We start from the raw sequence: 18,008 nt of genomic DNA on the forward strand, positions 1-18,008 counted from the left end.
AAAACAAAACAAAACAAAAAATGAGAGTGACAGAGGAGAAGGACAGGGAGAGAGAACTCCCTCAGCAAGACGGCCTGCACAGGTAGGGATGTGTTTGCTGTAGCTGGGCACTCCAGGCTTGGGGCTTGGCTTGCTGCTAGGACATTAAGTGATCTCTGTGGGAGAGAGGAGCAGAAGTTGCGTGAAGAAGGAATTCTCTATCCAAAGGTGGAGCAAAGGCTCTGTAACTTTCCCCTATGAATGACATGTAGGTCACTTGGACCTGTTTTGAGTCCTGTCCAAGAGGACCTCCTAGGTGTAGCGTGGTCTGCTGAAGGAGAGCCTCATTCACATCTGAGTAGTAGGATGCTCAGATCTGGGGAACCCCAGCTTGGGAATCCCCAAAGGACCCACGGAGATGCCCATCAGAGTCCACTTTCACCAGCTGCCTGCAGGAAAGCAGGGATGCATCCACCCAGGTGAGAACTGTCCTATTCTTCACCTCTCCCCTTTAATCCCCACCCTGTCCACCTCCTTCAAACCTTGGCAGGCTCCCAAATAGCAGCTAGTGAATGGGGGAGGAGACTGGTGGAGAAAGAGACTGGAAGTGGCTATTGCCTCCCCAAAGGCTGGCTGCCCACCTGTAGGCTTTATCAAGGAGGATAATGGAGAGTGAAGTGTGGGTTAGTGTTTTGGGTAGGATACTTTTCAAACTCAGGAAACATGCTCTGTGACTCAGTGAATACAAGACTATCTCTAAGCTAAAAGTGAACAAAGACAAGTCATTGACTTGATGAGTTTTCATCTGGGGCAGAGGAAAAGCCTCCCCTGCTCAATAAGCTTTAACGAGTTAGTGGGAGAAAAAAATAGAGGTGTGCTTTGATCCTATTCCACCAGTGGAGCTTGTCCAACATGCCAGTCCTACAGGAATAAGGCTGGCTTTTGGCTTAAGGGGCTGGCAGTGATGTGGAGCGGGAGGAGACTTAGTATCTGCTTTATTTGCAACCACAGGTTAAAGATAGAAAAATTATTCTCAAAGCATTAATAGATCTATGAATCTATTAGCTGTTCCTCTTAAGAGAGGGGGCAGAGCAGTAGAGTTGGGGAAGGGGGATGTTGTCAGATCCCCTGGGTCATTGCAGGTGGATGGAGTACTGGAGAGCATGTGAAGTAGTTGGCTTGTATCTTCCCTTTCTGTAGCTTTTCCTCATCCAGTTTTTATTTAACAAAACCAATTGAACACCTATCACCTTTAATGTGTTATACTATTTCCATCCACAGGGCTCTCAGCATCTTAGTGCTGGACAGAACTCCTGTTCTTAGAAAACAGCCTCCATTAAAATGCATTCATACTAAGGGGTGAAAGAATTCAGTGTTGATATTCTGAAGCATGTGTGTAGTATATTTTTATATATTATATAGTGAATGTATATCATATATATGCACAGAAATACACATACAGTTGCAAAAACTGTAGGAGTTGAATGTCTAAAACAATTAGACATCACAGAAAAGCATCAAAAGCAGAGGAAGGGCAGGCGTGGTGGCTCACGCCTGTAATCCCAGCACTTTGGGAGGCTGAGGTAGGCGGATCACTTGAAGTCAGGAGTTCAAAACCAGCCTGGCCAACATGGCGAAACCCCGTCTCTACTAAAAATACAAAAATCAACTGGACATGGTGGTACATCCCTATAATCCTACTTTCTTGAGGCTGAGGCATGAGAATTGCTTGAACCTAGGAGGCAGAAGTTGCAGTGAGCTGAGATTGTGCCACTGCACTCCAGCCTGGGTGACAGAACAAGACTCTGTCTCAAAAAAAAAAAAAAAAAAAAAAAAAAAAAAAAAAAAATGCAGGGAAATCTATGATAACACAGAGTTTCCCACTTTCCTTAGGGGGCCTCCCCTGCTCCACTGTCAGTCATTGCACTTTGCCCATGTAGCCAAAGGAGTAGGCACATGATTCAGATGGACCAAATGATTTTTTCTGCCAGGAATGGGAATCTGTAGTGACGATATCAAGAATAAAATCAGGCGAAGATGAGTCATTTAGACATCAGCAACACAGTGGAGCTGTTCACAGCTCCATCTCCTGAAATTCTCCAAACCTGCCCTTGCGTCTGTCCTTCCAAAAACCCTGTTGATCAGCATTTTTTTTTTCGATTCAGTTCAGCCAACTCTTCTTGTTTAAAGTAGACTGTTAGGGCTTACAACCAACAGCTCTAAAATGGACACATCACTGTTACGTTTTAGCCAGTTTCCTTCTAGTCTTTTTTTCTATTGTTTGCATTCTTTGGTGGGTTATGGGAGAGAGCTTAAACCAAAGGCTTCGGAGGCATGCAGCCTCTGTGAGCAGAGGCAGACCTGGCAACTGTCATTCTGGAGCAGGAATGGCCTGAGGGTCACCCTATCTTCTGTCGTCACTTGACAGCAGACGAGACTGAAGGCCACTGGAAGGGCTGTGACTCACCCTGCACACCTTGCTTGCTGTGCAGTGAGATTTTTGTTGCTAATGCCGAGTGCTCTCCAGTGTACACAAGCTGGAGGCATTTAGCTGTGCAAGCGAGGCGCTTCATGTACTTACTGTATGCTTAACGTTTTAATAGACACTGGGCGTTATTGAAGGACACCATAAGATACTGTATTTACTTCCTGACTCATTTCATCAAAGGGAAATATAGAAGAGATAAGGGTGCCTAATATGTCAAGGAAGAAAAAAAATTTTTTTAGAAAAATAATCTTTCCAAGCCTGGTGCAGTAGCTCATGCCTGTAATCCCAGTAGTTTGGGAGGCTGAGGCAGGAAGATTGTGTGAGTTCAGGAGTTCGAGACTAGTCTGGGCAACATGGTGGGACCCCCCATCTCTACAAACAAAAACAAAAACAAAAACAAAAACAAAAAACCAACCAACCAAACAACCAAACAAAAAACCGGCTGGGCTTCCCAGCTACTAGGGCGGATTGCTTGAGCCTGGGAGGCAGAGGTTGCAATGAGCTGAGAACATGCGACTATACTCCAGCCTGAGTGACGGAGCCAGACCCTATCTCAATAATAATAATACTAATCATCATCATCATCATCATCGTCATCATCATCATCATCATCATCATCATCTTCTCAGTGTTACTGATGTGAAAGTGAGGAGATGGGGATGCGGTGAGTGAGTACATGAGGGTGGAAGTGGGAAAGGGAGACGGGATCACTTTAGTACAAAGGACTCAGAAAACCCCTCCACAAATTCCCCTTCCAATCTTGGTGTCTCAATAAGCAATGGAAAGTGATTAGGTTTAATGAGGCTGTTATTGTCTCCGCATCCTCCCTTTTCCAGCTACCCTCTCTGGCTGCCCTGATACCACCCTTGTTCTTGCTGTGCATTCAGAATATGCTTTCAGAGAGATTTTAATGGCCAGTTTACAAGGACCATCTCTTTTGAGACAGCATGGCTGGGATTAAGTTTAAACCATCTGCTTTTAAATAGAAGGAGAGTGAGGACAGACTAAGAACATTTCAAATGCATAATTTATGACTCAAGGAGCCTTGAACTGCCCCATGTAAGGAGGCCATGGTCCCCTTTCCATCATGAGGCACAGGCCTGGGCCCCAGCCTGGAAGAAACAGTCCCTGTTTGAGAAGAGGCCTGTCTTGGTCTTCAGGTTTCAGACATCCGTGTCCCTGGAGTGCCATTTCCTGTCTGTAAATGTAAGTTTTAAGCTCTTGGTGTGTTTTTTTGCACTCCAAAGTAAACAGAGCACCTGGATTTAATCAGTCAGACGGTAACAGAGTCACGCTGTCAGCCCCTTCATAAGTCCCCACCCCCAGGTAACGGCCGGGAGGTGGGGCGAGCAGTGAGGCAGCCTAACAGTCCTGGTGGATTTGCTTCCCCGTGGACTTGTTATTAATGAGTGTCTTGCAGCCTCGTGGGCTCGAGGGTCTCTTCACAGTATTCATGGACTGTTCATTAGAACCTTGTCTGACTTGAGAGAGAGGGGCTGCTTGCTGGGCAGGCCTGGAGCACTTCACATGCCAGACAAGAGCTGCAAGTTCCATTGGTATGTTTCACGAACCACATTTGAACCTCAAATCTGAAAACATTTTGGTACTTTCTTTGCATTTAAAAAATGTTTCAGGGCCAGGAGCGATGGCTCACACCTGTAATCCCAGCACTTTGGGATGCCGAGGCGGTGGATCACCTGAGGTCAGGAGTTCGAGACCAGCCTGGCCAGCATGGTGAAATCCTGTCTCTACTGAAAATACAAAATTAGGCAGTCTTGGCGGTGCATGGTTTTAATCCTAGATACTTGGGAGGCTGAGGCAGGAGAATTGCTTGAACCCAGGAGGCGGAGGTTGCAGTGAGTCAAGATCGTGCCATTGCACTCCAGCCTGGGCAACAACAGTGAAATTCCGTCTCAAAAAGAAAAAAAAAAGTTTCATGAAAAATTTATTTTCTTCCAAATGAAGGTTTTTTGCTTTTGGATGCCTGCTCCTTTGTTAAGGTCCTGAAAGTGAGGTCATGGGTTCTGATTTAATGAAGGACTGGCCACACCAGGCAGCAATTGCTGGGCTCTGCGTGAGTTCGTGAATGCTGAAGATGGCCCGGTTGGTCGCAGCTTCCAGAAAGAAGGGATCCTTTCCGGATGCAATCGGCAGTGAACTTCACACCTACCCTTGGTATTGGTAAGATTCTGAAACAAGTTGCTTTTCTAAGCATCTGGAGAGGGGCCTGGGGATGACTATTTAAGCAGTTGGTATAGATTGGGCTTCTGTCTGTTCTGAAACTGGCATCACGGAATACTTTGCGGGGCATGGGGGCATGGGACCTCTGAGATTCAGCAGACCCTCTTGCCAGTGCTGCCTCTTCATTTCTTTGCAGGCAGGCTGGTGAAACTGACTGAGAGTCTAGAAGGAAGCTAACGTGTCTCAATGGGTCACTGTGACCTTGTAGACAGCACCTCAGCCTGAGCAGAAGCCACGCATCTCTGTCCTCAGCAACACCCTCTTCCCCCGGTTCATTAATTATTTTGGGGGCAGGCATTGCTTTTCTTTTAGTTTCAATTGGATAAAGCAAATTCATAATTTTTAAAATAGTTTTTCAAGCTTGGAACGAGAGCTATGGAGAAGGCATGAGTTATCTCCTTTATGTTTTTCTTCTCCTTCTTTCCCTCTCTGGGTTATTTTCCTGACAAATATAAACTAAATATTTTTTTAAAGTCCAGCAACTCCTTACTTTGATTTTTTAAGATCTACAAATTTGGAAATATCATTTCAAAAAGTTGGATTTTGGATGCTGGAAACATGCCCAGTTCATAATAGATCAAGGTAACAATGGTGATTTTGGGATTATTTTTGTGCATTGGGATCATCTGCCAAAAGCAAGAAACAAACCCTCAACTAAGCAAAAAATGCCTGAACACAGTTTGTAACAAAAAGCTACTAGTTCCAGTTCATCCTGGGGTATCTGTGCTCGACAGGAACAGAACAGTCGTGTTTTCTGTGATAGTTGCTCAGACCTGAAGGATGCTGTGACCTCAAAGAGTAACTGGAGTTTTTCCTTTCTTCAAAATACTTATCAAGCCCTGAGTTTCTGACAGTTTTTGGAATATATGCAAACAAAAGACAAACATCCTATTTATTAAAACACACCAGATGGCAGGAAGAAAACAATACAAATTTTTTTAGGGAAAAAAGAAATCCAATTTATAGGCTGGATGTGGTGCCCTTGACTGTAATCCCAGTACTTCGAGAGGCAGAGATGGAAGGATTGCTGGAGCCCAGGGGTTCAAGACCAGCCTGGGCAACATAGCAAGACTCTGTTTCTACAAAAAAAAAAAAAAAAAAAGCCAGGTCTAGTGGCATGTGCCTGTAGTCCCAGCTACTTGGGAGGCTGAGGCAGGAGGATAGGAGGCTAGAAAGTTGAGGCTGCGGTGAGCTATGATTGTGCCACTTTGCTTTAGCCTGGGTGACACAGTGACCTTGTCTCAAAAAAAGAAAAGAAAAGAAAAGAAAAGAAAAGAAAAGAAAAATCCAGTTTATGTGGTTGAAGTAAGCAAGGAAACTCTTCCTCTCCACTTCCTTTATTAGGAAGGGCTTAAAGAGGAAAAAGGGAAATTTAAAAATTCAAAAATAAAAGGATATGTACATAAAATGTTAGAGTATGCAAGGGTGATGCTGCTGAATTTGTAGTCTATTAGAGATCAGGGTTATAGTCCCAGACATCCACGGTTGGAATTCCCAGTGCCACAGGAGCTAGGACTTGTGTTGTGGTTGGAGCCCTGTGGAACTGTGCTGACTTTGTTTTCTCTGATATTTCTTGATAGGTGGGCCCCCTTGTATTACCACAAATTGCTAAGGATGCCAAGCTAGAAGGCAGGAAGAAGGCTCAAAATGATCTCAGAAGTTTAGAGCAATAGACTCAGCTAGCCATGATGACATTTAATGTGACCTCTGGTTTAAAAGACCACCTTCCCTCATGGGGTGGCATTAGTAGGGGTCCTGTGCAGAACGGGAGAATTACCACCCTGCTTAAAACCCGCTGGTGGCAAGTCAAAGGCCTTAACTCACTTTTAAGACCCTGTGAGGCTCTGCCTACCTCTCTAGAGCCTCACCATGCTGCACTCTTCCCCCTCATTCTCTGTGGCTCAGCTACAGTGGGCTCCGTTCAGTCTTAAACGCAACTTGATATCTCTTTCCTCAGGGCTTTGCTCTACCTGTTTCTCCCGCATAGAATCCTTCGCCTGCACAGGTCTCCATTTAAACATCACTTCATTGTTCAGGCACAGTGTACTGAACTTGTACTCTATGCCAGCCACTAGATGCTGGAGACATGAGGGGAAACAAAGACCAAAAAACCTCACACCTGCCTTCGCAGTGCAAGAGATACAATCAGACACAAACCATGTGCTGAAAGGTATGAGAGAGAGCCAAATGGTGCTCCAAGAACATGAGCTGGGACTGAGTTGAGATCTGGAGAAAGAGCAGGAGTAGGGATTAGAGGGAATGGGGTATGCAAAGGCTCTGTGGTAGAGGGATCATAGAGCATTTAAGGAACTCAGTGAGGGCCAGTGTGCCTGGAATGCAAAGAACATGGAGTAGGCTGGCATGATGGCTCATGTCTGTCATCCCAGCACTTTGGGACACTGAGGCGGGAGGATAGCTTGAAGCCAGGAGTTCAAGACCGGTCTGGGCAACATAGTAAGAGACTCATTTTTACAAAAAATTGTTTAAACTAGCTGGGCATGGTGGCATGCACCTGTAGTTCCAGCTACTCAAGAGGCTGAGGTGGGAGAATCCCTTGAACCCAGGAGGTTGAGGCTGCAGTGAGCTGTATTTGTGCCACTGCACTCCAGCCTGGGCAACTGAGTGAGACCCTGTCTCAAAAATCAAACCAAAACAAAACAAACCCAATCAACAGAGAATGTGCAGTAGAATGGGCATGGTATGGGATGAACATAGAAGGGTTTGCCTCTTTCTTTTTTTTTTTTTTTTGGAGCAAGGTCTGACTCTGTTGCCCAGGCAGGCATGCAGCGTTGCCATCACTGCTCACTGTAGCCTTGACCTCCCAGGTTTAAGTGATCCTCCCATCTTAACTGGTGCATGCTATATCATATCTGGCTAATTTTTAACTTTTTTTTTTTTTGTGTGGAGACAGGGTCTCGCTTTGTTTTCCAGGCTGGTCTCTAACTCCCAGGCTTAAGCAGTCATCCTGCCTTGGCCTCCCAAATGGCTGGGATTAAAGGCGTGAGCCACTGCATCCAGCCTTTGCCTCTTCATTTGCTGGATTTTCTGTTGTTGGTACTGCGTTTGAAGAGGCTGAATTAGAACTAACAGATCTGTTCGACAAGCAATTTACACATGAGATAGAAGCTTTAGCTGGAGTCAATGTTTACTCATTGGGCAGTTATACTGTGCTGAGCAGTGTGTTGGCTGCTGGGGGCACCTATGGGAGGACACAAGGCAGCTACGGTCCCAAACCTCCTGAGGCCACACCGACAAATAAGTAAGCAACACAACACAAGCTGAGTGCCCTCACAGAGTAAGCAATATTGGAGCACCTGGGGGTGGGCAAAGGAGCCTAGACTGGGGAGCTCAGGAATAGCTTCCTGGAGGAAGTGACTGGCTGAGATGAGAAGGACCAGTAAGAGTCTTCTCAGTGAAAGGCCAGGAACAATGTTCCATGCTGCCTGAACACCACAGACTGCGTGTACTGAGCCCCAAGCTCAACTGGGAGTGTGCATTCACCCATCTCTTGCATTAGGGGTATTTTAGTCCTACCAAAGTTTAAGAAGCTTTGAGCGGAACCCAGGCTTTGACAAATGAGCTGGTATTCCAACTCCATCACTGCACAGCAGTGTAACCACAGACAAGCGCCTGTTCTCAGCCTCATCTACACAATGCGATAATAACACTGAGCATATTGAGTTATCAGGATGATCCAATGAAGTAGAATGGATACCCAGCAAAGGTCCATACTTCTTCCCTTTCCTGAAGCACTCTCTTTTATTATTTTATGTATCTGTCCCAAGTAGTCCACTCTGGAGCAGATAGATGGGTTGAAGCGCGGAGGCAGAGATGAGAGTAGTTTCAGATCCGTTGTTTGGCAGAGGATCTGAATCTCAGGAGAATATGTGAGAAGACACTGATTTCTCATGCCAGAGAAGAGAAGTCAAACCACAGGGCCTGGAGCCCCGGGAATAGCTGTGTGGGGAAGTGGTATAAGTGGCACTGCTGTTCTCAGGGAAGTGGCATAGTGGCACTGCCATCTTCATGGCACCTTGTAAATCTAGATTGCTTATTTTAAACCTGAACTTGATCTGACTTCTTCAGGAGAACTGCAGCTGTTGGGGGAGAGACAATGTGTGTGAGGGCTCTTCTGCTGGTGCAGACGGTGACACCACAAACAGACCCCTCCCTGGCTATTTATGCTTATTCAGTCAAATAAGGGTAGTATTCCCTTGGACAAATAAAACAAATTACTTTAGCGTCTTACTGAGGTGCCTGCAGACCCTCTGTTCTTTAAGAATGAGACAAGACAGCTGTGCCTGAACTGCTGGGGCAGGGATGCGTTCTCTCCTTGGGGAAGTGTGGCATTGGCAGGGGTAACGTTCACCCCAGGGAGGTGTGAGCATCTTGGACTGTCCTATGTTGGCCTTCTTTGCAAATCTCTTTCCCCTGTTGAGACTTGGGGTCCTCATCTAGAAAAGGAGAGGCTGGATCAGAAGCTGACAAGGGTGATGCTCATCCCACCTGCGTGACCTCACATAGCCTCATAATAACTCTCTGAACTTGGAGGCCAAGTATCCATCCCATTGTCAGATGACACAACTGAGTTAGAGAACTCAGTCACGTGACCGAGAAGTGATATGGCCAGGCCTATTGACTCCAAGTGCAAGCTCGATTGGAACCAACAGGACTTTCCAAAAGAAATCATCACTTATCAAAACTCTCAGGACCAAGTGAGAGTAATATACGGATAGGTATATGCTGGCTAGTTGGCTTATTTTGAATTTATTTTTTATTTTTGAGACAAGGTCTCCCTCTGTTCCCCAGGCTGGAGTGCAATGGTATGATCACAGGTCACTGCAGCTTCATTCTTGGGCTCAAGGGATCCTCCTGCCTCAGCCTCCCCAGTAGCTGGGATGCCCAGCTAATTTTTTAATTTTTTGTAGAGATGAGGTCTTGCTATATTGCTCAGCCTGGTCTCGAGCTCATGGCTCAAGAGATTCTCCTGCCTCGCTTGGTCACCAATTGGTTTTTTGATTGCAAGGAACAGAGACTCTTCAGTGAGCCATGCAACAGGGTATTGCCACAAAGTTTCTACTGTCCTGGACTCACACGTGGCTCCCACAGCCTTTTGGAATATGCAAATGCTGTCTTGTAGGGGGTCTCCCATCATTTTCTCCTGCTGTTAATCAACAAACCAGACAACAACCAACCAAGCAATTAACTACAGTCCATTCTCACATTTTGTGGAATTCATATTTGCAAATTCTTCTACTCACCGAAATTTACTTGTACTACCCCAGATAAATACCTGTAGCATGTTTGCAGTCATTCTTTGACATGTGAAAAATGATGAAAAATTTGAGTTGCCTGATGCATGGTCCCCAGCTGATGCAGTGCAAGGTGAGGCTCTGCCTTCTTGATTCGGCTGTCAGGCTGTGGACGTGCCTTCTTTTCACCGTCTATTTAGTGCCATGCTTTTTGCGTTTCTCTCTCTTTTTATTGGCAATTTTTCTGTTTAAAATACCCCTAAAGCTGGGCGCGGTGGCTTGAGCCTGTAATCCCAGAACTTTGGGAGGCTGAGACAGGCAGATCACTTGAGGTCAGGACTTTGAGACAAACTTGGCCAACATGATGAAAGCCCATCTCTACTAAAAATACAAAAAATTAGCTGGGCATGGTGGCGGGCACCTGCAATCCCAGCTATTTGGGAGGCTTAGGCAGGAGAATTGTTTGAACCCAGGAGGCGGTGGTTGCAGTGAACCGAGATTGTGCCACTACACCCCAGCCTGGGCGACGGAGCAAGACTGTCTCAAAATAAATAAATAATAAAATAAAATAAAATAAAACAAAATAAAATGCCCCCAAGGGTAGCACTGAAGTGCTGTCTAGTGTTTTTAAGGCCAAGAAGGCTGGGATGAGCCTTATGGAGAAGATACGTGTTAGATAAGCTTTGTTCAGAGGTGAGCTGTAGTGCCATTGCCTGTGAGTTCAATGTTAATGAATCAACCTTATATGTTAAATAAGGTGTCTTGAAAGAGAAACACATATAAAACAAGGTTATGTATTAATTGATTGACAAAAATGTACTGGAGGCTTGCAGGAAAGTAACCACAAATTTCCCCTAGGAACAATGGTTTGGTATTGGTTAATTCAGTGCCCTTAGCAACTTCATAGAACATAACTATCTCAACTAATAAGACTCGACTGAATGTCCTGATCACATGGTTTATGCAAGAGGCCCTGACTCTGTTGTTCCCTCTCTGTTTTTGGCCAGAGCAAATATTTTCAGGTTGACCACCCTGAGGTCAAGCACTGTATTAATCCATTTTCATGCTGTTGATAAAGACATACCTGAGACTGGGTAATTTATAGAGAAAAAAGGGTTTAATGGACTTACAGTTCCATGTGACTGGGGAGGCCTCACAATCCTGGCAGAAGACAAGGAGGAGCAAATCACATCTTACATGGATGGCAGCAAGCAAAGAGAGAGAGCTTGTGCAGGGAAACTCCCATTTTTAAAACCATCAGATCTCATGAGACTGATTCACTATCACAAGAACAGCGCGGAAAAGACTTGCTCCCATGATTCATTTATCTCCCACCGGATCCCTCCCACAACACATGGGAATTATGAGAGCTAGAAGATGAGATTTGGGTGGGGACACAGAGTCAACCCATATCAAGCGCCCACCTAGAGGAGTGAGGGATCACGTGGTACCAGCGTAGTGACAGGCAAAACAACCACATAGGGCTGCTTCCCGGGGAGGAGGCCTGGGTTAGAAGCAGGGGCAGTTTCCTTCAGAATGGGGTTGTGAACCAGGCAGGGACCCAAAGCAGATGTCACTCATGTTATCACAGGGTCTAAATGCCTCCTCAGCAGTGGAGGCCCATGTTTGAAGTGAAGGGAAAAAAAAGGAAGTTTTAGAAGAAACAAAATCAGACAGGAGGATGAATTGAGGCAAACTGGACCGTTGTAAGAACAGCCTTTAATGCTTGAATTGACCAGAGATGAGAGAGCTGGAAGGGGCTAGAAAGAAGGAAGCAGACATTGAATATAATTTCCCTAGTTATACGGAAAGGGCCTGGGATGCAATGCTTAAGAAAGAGGTTCTGATTGGAATCTAGGGAAGGCAGGCCAGGGCTTGGGGGTCTGTAGTCTGCAGAGAGACAGCTCAGATCCGGATTTGAAGGTGGATCTGGGCCCAGCCAGGGGTGCCAGATGTCTCCAGAGCCAGGGCTGCAGGACTGGGCTTCCCAGAGGGCCAAAGGAGAGCTGTTACGAACTGCACTATTTTGACAGGGGCGATAAGCTGGCTCTAGCAACAAGACTGGGTCAGTTTGACATTTCATTACCTTTGTATAAATTGGAACCTGAGATCCCTGTGGCTGGTAATAAAATAGTTTCTCTCTGCAATCAGTGGATTGAATGTGCAGGAGAGTCATGAAACAAGATAATGGAAGGGCTATAATTTATTCTCAAGCAAATAGTTCTGCCCTGGTTTCACGCTCCAGCCACTTGTTTGGTCAGCGTCTTACATGGATTGGAGGCCGCATGGTGCAGCCTCCTATGCACAGGGAAGATACGCCCTTCTTCAGCCAGGTCTCACTGCTGATCCTTTCCAATGAGGTTCTCTCAACTGTGTCACCTGCCAGGACAGAGAGAGAGGAGTGTGGCTCCTCTAAGAGGTGAATTAGAGAGTCAAATCCTGCTTGATTCACTCCTGTGACAGGAGAGGGGCTGAGGATGTGGCTTCCCAAACTGATCCCTCTCACTGTGCCTGGAAAACCAGAGAGCATCTGTTCATGCTCTGCAAATTATTCTCTTTGGGGCTGGAGGAGAAGATGTGCCAGGAGACTTTTCTCCCTAAATCCATCAATCAGCTCATGTCACTCTCTTAACCTTCCAGGGCACAGATGCAAAGGCTATTCAGGCATTTGGTTTTGAGCTTCCCCTACACGCCCTGCCAGCCTTCACCATAGACTCCATCCCCGACCCGCAGTCTCCCTTAGGGGAGTGTCCACTGAAGTCTTTACCAAGTCCCCAGACACCAATCTTGACGTATTTTGACGATTCACAAACACTACTGCAGATCAGTTAACGTCCCTCTTAACTAACTCATTAGAAACGATTCTGCCCGTTACAGGATGACAACACCACGGAAAGACAAAAGTGTGTCACGGGGCTTCTGTGCCCACCACCATGGGGATGTGCTGGGATTTCCTCTCTCCGCTCACATACATCAATATTCTGTGCACCTGAGCCAGCTCAGCGCCCTCAGAGCGTCTCCTGTTCCTCCACTGAGGCTAAAGATCTGAAAAAGAACTTGCCCTTATAAGGGGATGAACAGAAAATAGCTCCTCTCTACTTTTCACTTACAAGACAGAAATTTGTCTTGTAATTTCAGAGAAACGATCTGGGGGTAGCTCTGACACTCCAAACGGTTTTGTTCTTGGGTTATCCGGGGCTCTGTGGAGAGAAAACAGGCCAAGAAGGCAGACCCAGAACGACAGTGCTAGTAGAGTGAAGATTTTGGAAGAAGTTTAACTTTGTGAAGAGGAAGGACATGCATTCCTCAAGCTTCAGGCAGGGCTGAACTCAGTGGCCTTCGCAAGAAAATTAGGAGGTACATTAGTAGGATGGGCTATTCCTAAGCAACTGGAGAGAGAGCTGGTCACCACCATTGCCAATGGAGAAGACAAAACTGGAATTGAACCACGATGCACCATTTATGTCCTGGGCCCACCAGTTCCAACCCCTGGGTCTAGTGAAGGTTGTGTCTCGCCTCAGAGTCAGGGGAATCCTAAGCAGAGAAAAGTCCCAATAACATCTAGTAGATTCCCAAGGCTACAGGAATCGCCAGAAATAAGGAAAACCATGGGCCTGTGGCCTCATCAACCTGGCCAACCTCTCTGCTCCTGTGCTTCTGGAATCTGCTGCCCACCGCAGCTGGAGTGATAGTTGGCAGGTGCCAGCTGCTCACATCACTCCTCTATCCACAGTCCTTCAGTGGGCTCCCATAGATCTTAAAATACAAACCCAAAGCCAGACCCAAGTGCTTCCAAGGCCCTGTGGGACCTGGTCCTTCCTCTCTGTCCCCTTTCCCCTCTAACATATCATTCTTTGTTCTCAGGTGTGATCAGACAGGCCTCTTTCTGGTTCCCCAAATCCTTCCTCAGGGCGTCTGCCCACACGACCCTCTCTACCTGGATGAGTTTTCCCATTTCTTCCCACATACCTCTCTGCCTATGTGGGAAGATAGTGCCTATACCTAATTCTTACTTTGCTAATTTCAGTGGGTCTCAGGCGCACTGAGTTGGATGAACCACGATCTTTGCTTCATCACACACTTTCACTTTTGGCCCATGCATGAGTCTTTGTTATATAGTCATTTTTAATAATGTAAGAAGCACTCATATGCAAACCCTCCAAAATGAGAACCAGGGCTTTGAGGTAACCGCTATCCCAAATTCTGGGTTCATTGTTCCTTTTTCCTTTACACACGGTGTATATTTGCAGACTATACCTACATATATACACACACACACGTGTAGATATATGTATACATATGTGTACATAAAGATATACATATATATTGCCAGGTGGGCAGATGACCTGAGGTCAGGAGTTCGAGACCAGCCTGGCCAACATGGTGAAACTCCGTCTCTACTAAAAATGCAAAAAGTAGCTGGGTGTGGTAGCAAGCACCTGTAATAGCAGCTACTTTGGAGGCAGAGGCAGGAGAATTGCTTGAACGTGGGAGGTGGAAGTTGCAATGAGCCAAGACCACACCACTGCACTCCAGCCTAGGCAACAGAGCTAGACTAGATCTCAAAAAAAAAAAAAAAAGAAGATATACATATATATGTATACACGCACACACACATACACAAACATACATATATTTCATTACCTATGTGTAATTTGAAACCCGACTTTCTTGTGGCTGGTAATAAAATAGTCCTCTCTTTGCCATCAGTGTTTTGAAGGAAGACAGGCAAGGAGATGTATCAGAGCAACATATGTATATACATGAATCAGTAGTGTGTGCTCATGTCACAGAAAAGAAGTGCAAATAAAAATATAAGAGGAAAAAATATGTGTGTGTATAGTTTTTTTTTTTTTTTGGTTCCTTTAAACTTTAATCTACTAAAAAAGTCTCATTCTGCATATAGTCTTTGGGGACTTCCATCAAGCTAATATCACAGTGCTGAAATTCATCTATATCAGTGATCAGCAAATGGTGGCCTCAGCCCCAGATCTACCCCGCTGCCTGTTTTTTTACTGTCCACAAGCTGAAAATGGTTTCTACATTTTTAATTAATTAATTAATTAATATATTTTTGAGACGGAGTTTCACTCCTTTTTGCCCAGGCTGGAGTGCAAGGGTGCTATCTTGGCTCACCTCTGCCTCCCAGGTTCAAGCAATTCTCCTGCCTCAGCCTCCCAAGTAGCTGGGACTATAGACTATAGGCACGTGCCACCATGTCTGGCTAATTTTTGTATTTTTAGTAGAGACGGGGTTTCACCATGCTGGTAGGACTGGTCTTGAACTCCTGACCTCAGGTGATCTGCCCGCCTCAGCCTCCCAAAGTACTGGGATTACAGTTGTGAGCCACCACACCCAGCCAGTTTCTACATTTTTGAATGGTTGAAAAAACAATCAAAATATTTTTTGTGCTGTTTGAAATTCAACTTTTAGTGTTTAAATAGAGTTTGATTGAAATACAGCTGTGTCTGTTTTTCTATGGCTGCTTTCGCATGGTAGCAGTAGAGATGAGTAGTAGTGACAGAGACCTTTTGGTTCCCAAAGCCTAAGATACCTGCAGACCCCTGATCTACATCATCATATGTGATGTAACATTCCACTGTATATTCTTCCGCTTCTTCATCAATGAGCTTTTGGTTGTTTTTGGTAAAGAGTGTGTATTATTAACTTCTAGCCAAATTGTGTTGTATGCAGTGTCTGTATGACACTTACTTCTTGAAATTCATTGAGATTATTTTTATGGCATTGCTCCCGATCAGTTATTGGAAGCATAGCAGGTGTTCTTCAGGGGAAATGTGTGTGCTCTAATGTTGCACTGATTTTACATTCATTAGGCCAAGCTTGTTCATTGAGTTTTACAGATCTTCTGCATCCTTGATGATTTTTTCCCTTGTCTTATGGCTCATTCAAAAACAAAAACGTATATTGAAATATTCTATTATGATGGTGGACTTAGTATTTCTCCCTAAAGAGTGATTTTTAAGTTGTTTCTCATATTTTGAAGGGTTTTGTGTTTTTTTTGTATATATGTGTTTTTTCATTTTATTTCATTTTGTTTGGCTTGGTTTTTGAGACAGAATCTTGCTCTGTCAGATTCTCTCAGGCTGGAGTGCAGTGGCATGAACTCAGCTCACTGCAACCTCCACCTCCTGGGTTCAAGAGATTTTCCTGCCCCAGCCTCCTGAGTAGCTGGGACTACAGGCACACACCACCACCACGCCCAGCTAATTTTTGTATTTTTAATAGAGACGGCATTTGCCATGTTGGCCAGGCTGGTCTTGAACCCCTGACCTCAAGTAATCCACGTGCCTCGGCCTCCCAAAGTGCTGGAATTACAAGTGTGAGCCACCGCACCCAGCCTGGCATATATGTGTTTAAAATAACATCTTAGCAAATGGAATATTTTACCCTTAGGTACTGATCCTTGCTGTCACCAACAATGTCATCTATATTGCCATTGATAATATTAATTATGTAGATATACAGATTAATATAAACAAATGTGCATATACCAGCTTTCTGGTCCTGACAGCAGTGAGTTCTCAGATAGTTGTCCAGAGGAAGGATCTCCCGTCTGTCCCAGCAGGTTGACAGCGATGGCTGGATGTCTGGTAGCCTTATGTATGGCACTGCATTGTTCAGGACCCTCTTTAACAGATCTGCTGTGGGGAGTTCTGACTCTCCTCTGGAGTTACCAGCAAGCCAGGCCAGGGTGACAATGGGGTTATGTGAGGGGGTTCCCAAGTACAGAAACGACGGCCAGGGGCTGGCTACCTTGGCCACTATTCTTGACAAATCTACCAAAAATGCATAACAAAGGCAGCCGCCCCCCTATATTAAACATAGCAGAGGCACCCACATTCAAACTGCCATATTATAGTCAGGTTACATGGAGCACTTTTACATTCATCTAAAGCTCTGAGAACTTGAAGGGTTATCCAGTGACTAAAGGAAGTTTCATCTCAAACAGAGTCCTTGGACAGATAGGGACCCTTTTGACCAGTGGTCAGGTACCTCTGTATATGTGCTTATAATATCTGTACTTTTCCTTCACAGCATGTGTTACAATAGGTAATTATGTTTTCTGTGTTGTTGTGTAGTATCTATTTACCATCTTTTTCACTTAAACTGTAAACTCCTCTAGGGCAGGGGCTGTGTTTGTGTGCTCATGGTTCATGGCCGCTCACAGAACGCCCGGCCCAAAAATAGGTGCTCAATGAACATGTGTCCAGTGGAACAGGCTTGAATTGAATGCACCTCAATAATCTGTCAGCCTTTCTTCTGAACCCAATCCTTTTATCTCAGGCCCTAGGTACAGCCTGTATGTTCTGTTCTACATCACTTTAAAAAGCAGAACTAATGTCAAAACGTGGACATTTGAGAGCAGTAGATGTTGGTTCATAGCAAGAAAGAATGTTTTAGCAGATTCCCTTTTAACAGAGCAATGCAACAGACTTCCTTATAAGTAATGTTATTGGCTAGGGGTGGTAGCTCTCGCCTGTAATCCTGGCATTTTGTGGGGCCAATGTGGGAGGTTTGGTTGAGGCAAGGGATTTGAGACTAGCGAGATCCCCATCTCAAAGAAAAAAGAAAAACAAAACAAAACAAAACAAGAATGTTCTCTGACAACAGAACTAAGTCAGCTGTGAAGAGAAAATTCAATGTGTAGATGGGGCAGACCAGGAACTAAAGTTTCACCCCCAAGGTCCAAGCAAACGCTGAGTGTCCAATGATCAGGGATGTTGTGGGAGAGATTCCAGCTTTGGGCAGGCATTTGCACTGGGTTACTTTTGTGATGGCTTCTAATTCTACCATTGTGTGAGCTTCCCACAGGCCTGCCTCTCAAGAATTGTGCTGCTGAAGAAAGACTCTGTAGGGTTTTAGCAGAAAAGTTTAAAAAAAAAAAAAAAAAAAAGGAAAGAAGAAGAAGAAGCAGGCCGGGCGCGGTGGCTCAAGCCTGTAATCCCAGCACTTTGGGAGGCCGAGACGGGCGGATCACGAGGTCAGGAGATCGAGACCATCCTGGCTAACACGGTGAAACGCCGTCT

The 18,008-nt window shown here is 45.3% G+C and overlaps 2 long non-coding RNA genes across 2 annotated transcripts in view; both read left to right on the plus strand.

Annotated features, from left to right (window-relative positions):
- Positions 1-18,008, plus strand: part of LOC126960790 (uncharacterized) — a 68,532-nt gene that overhangs the window by 35,471 nt on the left and 15,053 nt on the right. The window lies entirely within an intron of this gene.
- On the plus strand, positions 1,897-14,543 carry LOC126960796 (uncharacterized). Its single transcript, XR_007728110.1, has 2 exons — positions 1,897-4,648; positions 4,845-14,543. It is a non-coding gene; the product is annotated as an uncharacterized LOC126960796 (long non-coding RNA).

This window comes from Macaca thibetana, chromosome 8, assembly GCF_024542745.1.
Source record: "Macaca thibetana thibetana isolate TM-01 chromosome 8, ASM2454274v1, whole genome shotgun sequence".
In the NCBI taxonomy this organism is placed as follows: domain Eukaryota; kingdom Metazoa; phylum Chordata; class Mammalia; order Primates; family Cercopithecidae; genus Macaca; species Macaca thibetana.